We start from the raw sequence: 13,349 nt of genomic DNA on the forward strand, positions 1-13,349 counted from the left end.
GAAAACTGTGGACAAGGAATCAAAACTTACCAGTTGCTTGGCCTTAGACAAAACACTTGGACTGTTAGAAGCTCAATTTTTTTGTCCTAAGGTTCCAAAAACCTTTATTAAGCCTGTTCTATTCTAGGCACTAGAGCCATAGATAGAAAAAAATGAATGATTCTTGTGAGTTTTTCTGTGTGTCTATCAGTGATTTTGGGAGTGACAGTTGTTAATTCCAGCCAGTTTTGGCAATAAAGGGTTATCTTGTTTAAAAGACACTGGTACCTTGCTTGCTGTTCAGGTCAGCTTTGAGCCTGGCTTACTGGACCACTGTTTTGTTGAGGGAGCTCTGAGTAATGGCAGACAAACATTTCTGTCTTACACTCTGAGGCAGGCATTTCCCCATGGGAAATCTTCTCTTGTTACCTTAACTTTTGAATTGCTCGACCCCTTTGGGGGTTGGTAAAGTCTTCAAGTGCATCTATATCCTGCTCACTTGTCCTGGTTGATTTTCAACTTTGTTTTCCAGCTGTGAAAAACATATGTACGTATGGCAGTAATTGGGAATTTAATAATTTTTGATGTTTCTTGTGGTGTTTGGGAAATCCACTGAGAAGTATATATATTTTTTCAGTGTTTCCCCTTTCTGTGCTAAAACTCTGCTAAAACTATTCATGAATTTTATTTTCTCCCTCTCCCCTCCCCTCCTCTCCCCTCCCCTCCTTTTCTTTCCTTTCCTTTCCTTCCTAGCACAAGGCAGGCTAACTTTGAAGTTAGGTTTCCTTTTTGGAGGGTACGTGTATTGGTTCCTTATTTTCTCCTTTTGTTTTCATTTTTATAGTGTTCTTTATTAGTTTTTCCAAGTCATTTTAGAAATAAAAAAAGAAACGTAGAACCACCACCACCACAACAAAACACCACAGTCAGAGATTCAAACAATCTGAGAATTTTCCTCTTCTCTTTTCTCTTCTCCCTTGGGAACCTATGCACCTCCACAGATTCATGTACTATTCATGAACAGGTGATTCACACATCAACATATCCACATATCCAACACTAACATGGACTCCAGGCCCAGAGTTTCCCTCTTGTCTTTATGCATCAATATGATCCAAACCAAAGCTGTCATCTTTGTTCTGAAATCACCTTCTCCTCCTGGAAGTCATTGTTTCTGTTATTTCTTCCTCAAGTGGTCATTTTCAATGTTTCTTCCCTCAGTTCACCTCAGTAGCATTTCCACCATTCTTTTCCCACTGTCTAAACCCTCATCCACAGCTGTTTATTTCAGCATTTTAACTTTTCTCCACCCTTTCACCAGCACCACACACTCACATTGTTGAAGATAGTCATTGGTGAACCTGACTTTATCATTTTGTATTTTTTATGGTGACTAGCACAGTGCCCACATTAAATGGACCTTCAATACACATATATTGAGTTAAAATGAATTAATCTTTTAATTACATGCAAAATCAAATAATATTGTCACAAATTTGGAAAATAGAAGAAAGAAACAGAAAACACCCATAAATCTATCATCCCAGCACACTGTTCCAATGACTGATATATTCTTTCAGTTTCCTCCACCCCCATCTTTATATGTGGTTTTCAAAGTTGTCATTGTTACTCCAGTGGTCCACATACAGCACACAGAGAGTTTCTCAGCCCTGATACTAAAGTCTACACAATAGCAATTAATGTGGCTCATCAAATATTTCCAGCTGTCTGCCTTCTTGGCACATGGCAGGATTGTACTTCCATCCTTGTGGTTAAGCAAGGTTATGTGATCAGTTTTGGCCAATAAATTAATTGCTGGTATGAGATTGCTCCATCACCCCCTACCCGGGAACATTCTTTCAGATAGTGGCTATTCCATCAATGGTGGTCCTAGAGTGAGACAATGATCTGGAGGAACCCCCAGGAGACCCATGATGGACATGAAGTGGGAGTGAGAAATAAAGGTTTGTTATTTTAAATCACTAAACTTTTGAGCTTATCTGTTATTGCAGCAACACCTTATCTCAATCTGACATATAGTTCACACCATCTGGGAGCTAGAGAAAACCTGAGAGATTTTCTGGCTTAATGCCATCATTTTATAGATAGAGAAATTGAGGCTCAGAGAAGCAAAATGATCTGTTACACAGAAAGTCAATGTTGGCACTGGTTGGAGCCCAGATCTGCTGTCTGCCTGAATATTTTTCCTGTTCAGCAGGATTCTGGGCCCTGCATGAGGCCAGCCTCAAGTGATGCTGCCCTGATTTTCCTCCGCTTTGTGGTAGCATTTCTACTGCAGACTATGTAGGGATCAGCTGTCCCTGGGGTCTGGGTCACTGGCCTGCTCTAATTTTATACCTTGACAGATCATTTGCAAGTGCCCCGGGGTCCACTTTTGGAACCCTCCACAAAATGCCATGACGCAGGTGCCCATGTCAGCACTACAGCAGTTAGAAAAATGCTTCCTTTTGCAGATGGTGGCTTTGAATTGTATGCAATGGCATCTCTGTACAAGTGAAAGTTCAACAATTCTACTTTGGAATTATCTGATGGTGATGAAATTCTCAAATTCAAAGGTATGAAGATAATTAGGACTCTTGTTAATCATTCTGCATCTCTTTTCCCATCCCCACCCCCAGCAATGAGATTCACACAGATTAATTACTGCCTGCTATAAATAAACGCAGAGAAAAGCAATCTGCATAGGAGAGGCAGAGAGTAACTGTCATTTAATATATCACAGCTTTCCGCACACCTGTTTCCCCCTTGCTGTTGCCACGGAAACCACACTTTATAGGAGAAGCTATGCATAATTAGCATGGATGGAGGTCTATATCAATCAGAATAATTTGGAAGAATACTAAAAGCCCAAAGGAGCAGGCAAAACTACTTGTCTCAGTAGGAAGGAATCAGACCTCCACTGTGTAGTAAATGAGGAGGCAGTTACAGTAGAAAATCAGCAAAATTAGCACTTCTGGGTCAGCTGAAAAACAGGCAGACAGCCTTACTCCACTAGAGAGAAAGAAAACTTTGTCATCGAGTTAGGTTCCATTTCTTTTAAGTGCTATTTAGAGTCACACAAAGGAAATACACAGCCAAACAAACACATAAGTATATTTTGAGGCGATGCGACTCCGATGACAGGACCTGTACTTCTGAAGGGCAGGCTCTGCACATCTGGGGAGCCCCTGCTGCAATATTAGGCAGTGAGACTGGGGCTCCAAGACTCCAGCTACGGGAGGGGCTGCTGAGTGTGGGCTTCCTTTAGGGAACAGTGAGTGGCTTTCAATCAAGGTATGGGATTTTATGAGTAGCTGGAATCATTAGGTTTTTGTTGGTGGTGGTGTTTGTTTTTTTTAAGTGACGGAAGGGAATTTGGAAACAATCTAGTTCAAATACCCTAGTTCTAAGAGGAGAAATGGGAATCACAGGAGATGCAACTTGCCCAAGGTTTCAAGGCCAAATGGTGGCCTATCTTGAACCAGGACTCAGCTCTCTGGTTCTCATTTAGTACCATTTGCCGAGGCCACGGATCTGACCACCACTGAGTTGGTCATCCTGGCCAGAAATTCTTAGATTTTTTATTACAGAGGGAAGGAAACTGAGTACCTGGCATAATAAGTCATTCAGATGTTAGCTTTTCTAGTCTCAGACAATTTCCCCTTTTGTGCAGACATGCAAATTCATTTCTTTATTGAATCATTCATGCAGCAAACATTCATTAAGTAAAATGAAATATTATATTCTTTGAGGTAACACAGAAAACTTTCTGTAAACTCTAAATTTTCAGAGTTGAGATTAGATTACTGTTTATATTAATTAATATACATCCATTCATTCATTCAACATTTATGTATTGACTGCCTACTATAAATAACTCTATTCTAGGTGCTACAATACAGCTGTGAATAAGGCATGAAGATCTGTGGCTCATGGAACTTGCATTCTAGTGGGCAGAGACAGATCTTAAATGGAAAAACAAATTAATAAGATAATTTTAGGTGGTAGATAAGGTCAGTGAAGAAAATAAAGCAGGGTAATGGGCTAGGGTTAGGAGCGTGGATCTTATCCTAATTGTAATGAGCAGCAATCAGAGGGTTTTAAGCAGGAGAGTGATGTGATTGAAATAGTTCCGTGTCTTGTTCTCCAAGCAGGATTTGAGGTCACTGGTCTGGGGGATTGTAGCTACCTATCAGTCTCAGGCCAGTAGAGACCATGGGCCTGTGCCCAGAAGCTCACTGTTGCCTTTACAGCAGTCCTGGGGAATGATGGTAAAGGAAGCATAGCTTAGGTATATGTCTTCCCTTTCCTCTTTCACCTTTTCTTCGTTGCTCATTCTATACTTTATCTCTTCATGAGCCTGCTAATAAGTAAAATAATAAAAGTGAGAATGATAACAGTGATGAAAAGGCATAATAAACTTTTATAAAATGTTCCCTTACCATATGCCTGCTAGTGTGAATATTGCTGTGTGGTGTTTAACTCATTAACTCTTCAAAATGTAGAAACTATCATTAAGTTGATTTTACAGGTGAGAAAGCTAAGGGGGAGATTAAGTAGTTTTTCCAAGGTCAACTACCTAATTTAATGGTGGTGCTAGGGATTGAAAAAAAAGCCATCTGTCCTTAGAATCTATGTTGTTAACCTCTCTGCTAATTGGATCAGTCAGTAGTGTCAACATGTTAATAGAGAAGGTTTAAGTCCTTCAGCCCCCACAGTAAGAAAAGTGGGTAGAAGGAAAGCATAAACATTTTGTGTCTACTATGTGCAGAAAAATATGTTAGGCACAATCATCCCCTTTGGTCTTCATAAGAGCCACTTCAAATTATCTCAGAAATTAATAAATCTTGCAACAATGCTGAAAGGTAGGTATCATGTACCCCATCTTTAAGATTAAAACACAGAGGTTCAAAGATGTGAAATAACTTGAATAGGAGCTGCCGAAGTTTGACCTTTGGCCTGTGGTACTCTAAGGAAAGCCATCACAGTGGAGGTTTAGGGCGGGCCTGCCTGGGAATTTGGGTGTGCCTTCGTGGGTGTCAAGGATGTCCTCGAGGCAGCCAGGCAGAGGACCTGGACTGACTGTAGCCCCTGGTCAATTGTCTTTGGCCATAGTAGCTTCTTATGGGGGTCTTAGTGGACCTGGGGTTTAGAGCATAGTGGGATCTGCATGCACATCTGCTAACCCCTGCAGGAAGCTCCATGTTCATGCTGAGTGTGGCTGCAGGGCTCTATCTCATTCACCAGGTACACAAGAGAAGCTTCCTCCTACTTGGGGTGTCTAGCAAGCTCTGACTCAGGTTGCTTCTTTGAAGACTGTATTTGGTCCCTGCTGGCTCAACACAACCCTCAGGTTTTTGCCTCCACTTAGCCCCCTCAGTGATGGTGGATTTCCCAGGTATCTTCCTGCCACCAGTGGGTCACTCCTTTGCTCCAAGATTCCATCTTTGCCAAGTGCACCAGCTGTTAGAATGACATCCTCTAAAACTAGTCCTGGCTAAGAAGCCGTGGTTAACATGCTCTTTAGCTGAAGGCTTTAAGCTATACCCTTACACATTTCAGAGCCTGCCTGAATTGAGCCCTGTTTGCCAAGCCTCCTTTCCCCACCCCTGCGCTCCATCTATCCAGCTTCAATTCCATCTTGACTCTTTATTGTCCTCTTTGTTTGGCGATTGACTTAGTATCCTTGCCCTTGAGCTGGCACCCACACCCTAATTAATCCAGTCAGAGCCACTCCATCTCTCAAGCTTGCAAGCTGGGGATGGTTGGAAGACAGAGTTATCTAAGAAACTAAAAAAGACTGCTGTCAGCCCCAGTCAGTGTGGAGGACATGAAGATGCATCCTGGAGATCCTTGGTGTGGCTGAAAATGTTAAAATGACCCCTTGGTCCAGTTCCACCTCCAGAGAGCACAGATGAACAGCCTGTGCCTGAAAGCAGTTGCCCAATGACACTGGGCTTGTGAAGAAACCATCCAGTGCTCTTTCGCCACAACACGTGGCCAAGTGGAGCTCTGTCCAGTTGCATAGGCAGTGGAGTGCTGGGTGTCCCTTCATGGATAGCATCTGACACAACTTAGCTATCTGTATCAGTTAGCCCTTGCTGCATAACAAACCACTCCAAAATGTATTGGTTTAAAGTAACAGCCATTTATTTAGCTCAGTTTTGTGGGGATGGTTCTTCTGGCCTAGCCTGGGCTTAACAGGGTTTGCTCATGTGTCTGTGGTTAGCTGATGGGTCAGCTGGGGCCTGGCTGGTTCTGTATGGCCTCACTTGCATACTTGGCCATTGGCCAACTATTGACTGGGGAAAGTGGGGGGTCACTGGTGGTGTGTCTTTCATTCTCTAGTAGGCTAGCCTGGGCTTGTTCACATGGTGACAGGATCCAAGAGCAGTAAGAGAACACTCTTCAATGTGCAAGTGCTCTTCAAGGCTCTGCTGGAGTCACAATTGCTTCTGTTCCATCTGCTGAAAGAAGTCACATGGCTAAACCCAGAATCAGTATGGCAGGGCACCAAGAAAGGAATCTATGAAAAAACTGGACCTTTATTGCAATTAATCCACCACACCATAATTTCAATTCATGCTTGCAAAGAAGGATTGACCCAGGAGGCAGTGAATACTCCACTCTGGGTCAAGAAGTCTAGTAGAAGGAATCCAAGCAAGTACCTAGTTCTGGCTAATGTAGATTACTTTAAAGTCTTTCCCAAAACTTGTAAATTGATCCCTGATTTTGGGTACTTTGGGCATTGCTTTGGAGGTTGTCCTGTAAATACTATTGTTCTCACTACTTCTTCTGGGTTAGTTTATTCCTTCTAGAAGGTATCCTCTTAATACTGCTTGTGTTTAGAAGCCAATCACTTCTCTAAGCAGACCTCATCTCTTCCAGATTTAAAATTTATAGCCTAGGCAATGTAAGGAGACCTTATCTCTACAAAAAAAAACTTTTAAAAATTAGCTGGGTGTGGTGGCTTGCGCCTGTGGTCCCAGCAACTACTCAGGAGGCTGAGGATGGAGGATCACTTGAGCCTGTGATCACAGTGAGCTGTGATCAGTCCACTACACTGGGCCACAGAGCAAGACCTGGTCTCAAAAAAAATTATCCACTGTCTTTTTCTTTTACATTCAATGGAGTATTTATCAAAAATGATGATGACGTGATCCAGAATGAAGCAGGGTAAAGAGTTTTCTCTAGAATGTGTATATTGGTATTGTGCTGGGCTTGCTAATCTTACTGTTTAGGCATACTTTCTTTGGAAAAATAATTATTCCAGCCTTGGAACTGGCATGGATATTTTCCTATGGATGCCAACTTCAATGGTATTTTTGTAGTAATAAAGCGTATCTTGAACCCAAGCATTCTTCTTTATTCCAGGACCTTATCAATGGTTATTTTGGCCAAGCACAAAATATTGATTTTCTGTTGATTTTTTTTGGCTTTTATATTGATTATATATTTGTGCTGTTGTACTGAATACGGTTACATATATATATGTACATGAATAAAATATGTTAAATAAGCATGCATAAAATGTACGAACTTGAAAACTGTTCCTTGGTGGAACATTATAGCTTTAGTTGAGCTATCTAAGTGACTTCCAAAAGAAATCATTAGCTACAGTCCAGTGTATTTTGTTCCTGCATAAGAGGTCAGGCCACACTCAACAATGATTCCCAGTTTTTTTGTTGTTATTCTAGAAGTCTCCTGAGAATTCTAATAACTTTTGTGTATAGAACAGAAAAAATTAAAAACCAAAACCAAAAACAGTTGTTGGGCTGGTACCCAGAGGGGCAGACAAGCTTTTTGATTCTGTTACATCATTATGGTAGAGGACATTTAAAATGAGAAAATATGGTACTATGGTATATTGCAAAAATGCTCCTTATTATCCACCCCTCTCTGCATTAATACCTTTTTTTTTTTTGAGATGGAGTTTCACTCTTGTTGCCCAGGCTGGAGTGCAATGATGCGATCTCGACTCACTGCAACCTCTGCCTCCCAGGTTCAAGCGATTCTCCTGCCTAAGCCTCCCGAGTAGCTGGGATTACAGACATGTGTCACCACACCTGGCTAATTTTTGTATTTTTAGTAGAGACGGGGTTTCTCCATGTTGGTCAGGCTGGTCTCAAACTCCCGACTTCAGGTGATCCGCCCACCTCAACCTCCCAAAGTGCTGGGATTACAGGCGTGAGCCACTGCTCCTGGCCATTAATACCTTTTTCAAAGTGACTTTGCATCTTCTCTTGTCAGGAGGTAAATTCCATTTCCCCACCTATAAATTTGGACTGGCCTTCTGACTTGCTTTGCCAGTAGAATTTGATGGAAGTGATGATTGCAAGTTCTGAGCTGAGGCCTCGAGAGGTCTTTGCAGTCATCTATCTCTCTTGGGTCTCCATCCTTTGTCAATGTGATGAAGCCCAAGCTAGCTTGCTGGAGGATAAAAGATAATGTGAACCAGAACCACATCAGTCTGAATGTCCCAGAGAAGGCCACCAAAAATCAATAAAGCTTTCATTTGCAGCTGACTGCAGATGTATGAGTGAGCTGAGATCAGCCAAGCTTGGCTCAGGTAGGCAGACCCACTCATCTAACCTGTAAACTCATGAACAATAATAAAACCTTTTTGTTTTAAACCACTAAATTTTGTGTGTGGGGGGGTTGTTACACAGTAATTACTAACTGATGCACATAGGATCACAGCAAGTGAGCTTCTTGAGAGAAGGGTTTATTTCTGATTCTGTAATTATTATGAGTTGTTAGCACACAATAGGTGTTTATTATTAAATGCCTATTAAATTTGTGAGTACAGGTGATTTGTTTGGTTTCCTGGGTTGGGCATCTTTCTGGTGGCACAGTTAGATGGATGGCCATTTTCCTCACAAACCACGAGATTTGGAATGGATTCTGTGGCAGAGATACCAGTTGTTCCACCTTCCTTAGTTCTGCAATCCTTAGTTTTTAGCTGGATATATGGCTTCCTGCGATAAAGACCAATCTTTCATGGCTATCTGTATGACTAAGCTCTGGCCAATGGGATGTAAATAGAAGGGAGAGGGAATGCTCTTTTTTCTCCCACTAATTCCTGCTAGCTGGAATGCAGATGTGCTGGCTGGGAATAGTGCAGTCATCTTAAAAATAGGACAGAAACCATGTGCTGCAGGTGCCATCAGTAGCAAGTTTAAAGATCTTGCATCCCTGATGACTTTGTAAAACTTTCTGTGGCTAGTGTTCTTAATTATAATATTTACCCCTTCTTTCCTATAGGAGAATCATTCATTCTTATCATTGCCATGTAATTAGTGATGCCTCTCCATAGAATACCTCACTCTATTTTTAGGCTTAGCCATGTGACTTGTTTTTGGCCAATGAGATGTAAGCAGAAGTGACATATGCCACACCCAGTCAAAAGCTGTAAAAGCCACTGCACATTTTCCCGACCCTCTTGTTCTTTCTCTGTGTCACAAGAACAGCATGTTCCAAAGCGGAGTTGATCCTTCAGCCTGGGTGCTGGAAGAAGAAAACACATGGAGCAGAGTTATATTCACCCACCTACTACCATGTAGTCAGAAATAAATATTTATGGTTGTAAGATTCAGAGGTTGGGCATCTGCCTACTTTTGGATTTTTTTATATGACAGGGAAATGAATATCCTTTTTGTTTGAGACATTAATTTGATTTCTGTCACTCATGGCTAAATTGAGTTGCAACTAATTCTGCCTTTTATCTCATTCAGAGTAAGAATGATGTAACCATTCACTCAACTGACACATATTTCCTGAGCATGTAGGTCAAGACTGGCACTATGCTAGGCACTGGGGATGCAATTGGGATAAAAAGGGACCCATTCCTTGCCTTCATTATACTAACAGTCTACTGAGGAACCCAGGTATGAAACAAATGAACACTCAAAGACAATCAAAGAAAATAGAAAGCTATTTTATAGGAAGCTATAAAACAGTATAATATGATTTCCTGTTTTAGATTGGGTAGTCAGGAAATATCTCTTTGTGAAAGTGGTATTTTAGTTGGCATCTAAAGGAAGAAAATGACTCTGCTAGATGAAGAGTAGAGGAGGATGGATGGCAGAGGAAACAGGAGGTGCAAAGATCCTGAGGAAGAAAAGAATTGTGTGTATTTGAGGGACTGAGAGAAGTCAGGATGGCCACAGTGTGAGTGAGCAGAGAGGAATACTGGCAGATGAGGCTGGAGGCCAGGTTGCATACAGCCTCACAGCCCATGCCAAATATTTTGGTCTTTGAGAGCACTGGGGAACTGTTGAACATAGCCCAAGATAATCCCATTTGTGATTAAAGATGATCAGTTGGTCAGCTGTGTGGAAAATAAATGGAAGGAGAACATATGACCCAGGGAGGCCAGTATAGGCATATATGGATGCATCTATTGTTTGACATTTTACATTTAGATCTTTAATCCACCTGGAATTAATTTTGCCTATAGTAGGGGTCAAGATTTATTTTCTCCCCCACATGGATATCCATTTGACCTAGCACTATTTATTAAGATGTCTTTTTCCCACTGCTGTCCAACAGTTTTGTCATAAATCTGTTTCTAGACTATTTATTGTTGTATGTTTCCAGATTACTTATTTTGATCCATTTTCCTATTTTTCTATCATTACACAAATACCACTCTGTCTCCATTACTGTAGCTTTACTATATGTCTGAATCTAGTATATAAGTTCCCCATCTTTGTTTTTTTTCAAGCTGTCTTGTCTTTTTTGGCTTTTGTCTTTTCAAATAAATTTTAGAATCAGTTTGTCAATTTTACATACATACACCCACCCACCCAAACACACACACACACACACACACACACACACACACTTCTAATGAGATTTTTCATAAGGATTGTGTTAAACCACAAATTATTTGTGGGAAAATTAGGCTGTTTACAATATTAAAAGTTCACATCTATGAACATGGAATATATCTCCATTTATTTAGGCCTTCTTAAATTTATCTCAATAATAGTTTGTACTTTTCTGTTAAAACTTTTATACTTCTTTAGATTTATTCCTAGATACTTAATGTTTTCTGGTGCTATTGCAAATGGTTTTCTTTAAAAATGTTATTTTCCAATTGTTTGTTACTGGCATTAATAAATGTAATTAATTTTTCAGTATCGATCTTTAGTAGTCTTGCTAAATTCATTTACTAATTCTAAAGTTTGTCGATTATTTTGAATTTTTTATGTATACAATAATGATGTTATTTCTTTCCTTCTAATATTTATGCCTTTTATTCTTATTGAGCTAATTAAAATTTCTAGTTTAATGCTAAGCAGAGATGGGGATGGCCTTCTTCCCAGACTCAGAAGGAAGAGTGTTATCTTCTAAAAAATGTATTTGATAAGTCAAACCTAGGATCTTATTTTAAATTGAATTTTATTTATTATTAGTTACAGGAAATTTTTTCATGTGTTTATTGCACATTAAGTTGCTAGTTCATATTATTTGTTCATCTTTTAATTGACAGACATCTTTTAAAAGTTGAAATTTAAGAACTCAGATGTTATGAATCATTTCTATCTCTCATATATAATGATATTTTTCATTTTCCCTTTAATTTTCTATATGCCTTTTAAAAAATCATTTTGTTATGGGAAATAAAGAACAGACATTAAATAGAATACTATCTATTCCATGAATAGATATACTATATAGAATACTATAGATTCCATGAATCTATCAGCTTCAACTATTATCTAAATTGTATTTATGGAATTTTTTGATTTATGAAAGTTTTACATTTTTGTATGGCCAAGTATTTTAATTTCATTTTCTACTTTGTGAGGTCTTTTGATATAAAAATTTGAATTTTGATGTTGCTTATACATATTAATTTTTTCCTTTCTGTTCTGACTTTTTAATGTCTTATTTAAGATGTCTTTTCATATTACAAAGTAACAGAGATATTTATGTTATCTTCTAAAAGATTTTCATCTGAGATTGAAAGAAATGTGTGTTCTCTAGGTGTTGTGACCAGTGTCTTGTATCCATTTGATCAATTGAAAAATATTATTGTTTAAGTTTTCTATATATCTATATCCATGGCTACGGTATTTCTATTTTCTTTTTCTTTTTTTTTGAGACGGAGTCTCACTCTGTCGCCCAGGCTGGAGTGCAGTGGCGTGATCTTGGCTTGCTGCAGCCTCTGCCTCCTGGGATCAAGCGATTCTCCTGCCTCAGTTTCCTGAGTAGCTGGGACTACAGGCACCTGCCACCAAGCCTGGCTAATTTTTGTATGTTTAGAAGAGACAGGGTTTCTCCACGTTGGCCAGGCTGGTCTTGAACTCCTGGCCTCAAGTGATCTGCCCACCTTGGCCTCCCAAAGTGCTGGGATTACAGGCATGAGCCACTGCACCCGGCCCATAGCTATAGTATTTCTATATCTGTATCTTCTGTATATTTTACTAACTTTTTTGGCTGCCTGATTTATCACTTTCTGAGAACAGAAAAGTACGACTGGTTAAAGAGGCAACAATAATGTGCATGCAACTCTCCATTTATATTATTCAGTTTTACTTTTTTTCTTCAAGTCTGCAATCCCTGCTGACTAGGCCTAGAAGTGTAATTTATAGCAAAGTGCTCAAAAGTCCACCATAGCATAAATAAGATATGTGGTGAAGGTGTTACAGTGTAAAACCTGGACTTGTTTTCCAGTAACCCTAGAGGACTATACCTATTAAGAAGTAAATCAGAAATATCCAATTACACAAAAAGAATCTGAGAGGCATAAGGAGTGAAGCAGTGATACAACAGTGTGGACCTAATACTGCCAGGAAGCCCTCAGCAGGCCACCCCACACATTTGCTTTATTTACTGGAAATCTTACAGTATTTTACCCCACAAAACATCCTCAGCATCCAAAGGACTATTAAAAACAATCTAGAATGTCTATTCCAAAAGGTTGCCAGGAAACTGTGTTTCCCTTGGGGTGTTATTTAACATATTGTATTTGTGCATGAAATTGAGGACTTGGAATTTTGACAGCTTGATCTTTTGATGAAAATGGTTGCCCTGAAGAGAGACAAGTGCATTGAAACACCAATGAAAATAAAGTTGCTTGGAGGTGTTGCTCTTGCCTTGGAAGGATATTCCTCATTCATTAGTTATGCATTCATTCTATTTTCTACTCATTCATTCAGTCATTATGGAGCACCCATGATGTGACAGGTACTGGGCTGGCACTGTTGTGTTATAATTGTTTAACAACCATCTTTACAAATAAAATAGCCCTGACTGGAACCATTTGCCAATTTCTGTGGTGTAAATACTCATGGTTGATTTCAAGCTATCAACATTGTGACATTGAAAGTAGAGTTGGGAAGAGATGCTAGCAATTAGCT

The sequence above is a fragment of the Pan paniscus genome, chromosome 2 (assembly GCF_029289425.2).
Source record: "Pan paniscus chromosome 2, NHGRI_mPanPan1-v2.0_pri, whole genome shotgun sequence".
Lineage (NCBI taxonomy): Eukaryota > Metazoa > Chordata > Mammalia > Primates > Hominidae > Pan > Pan paniscus.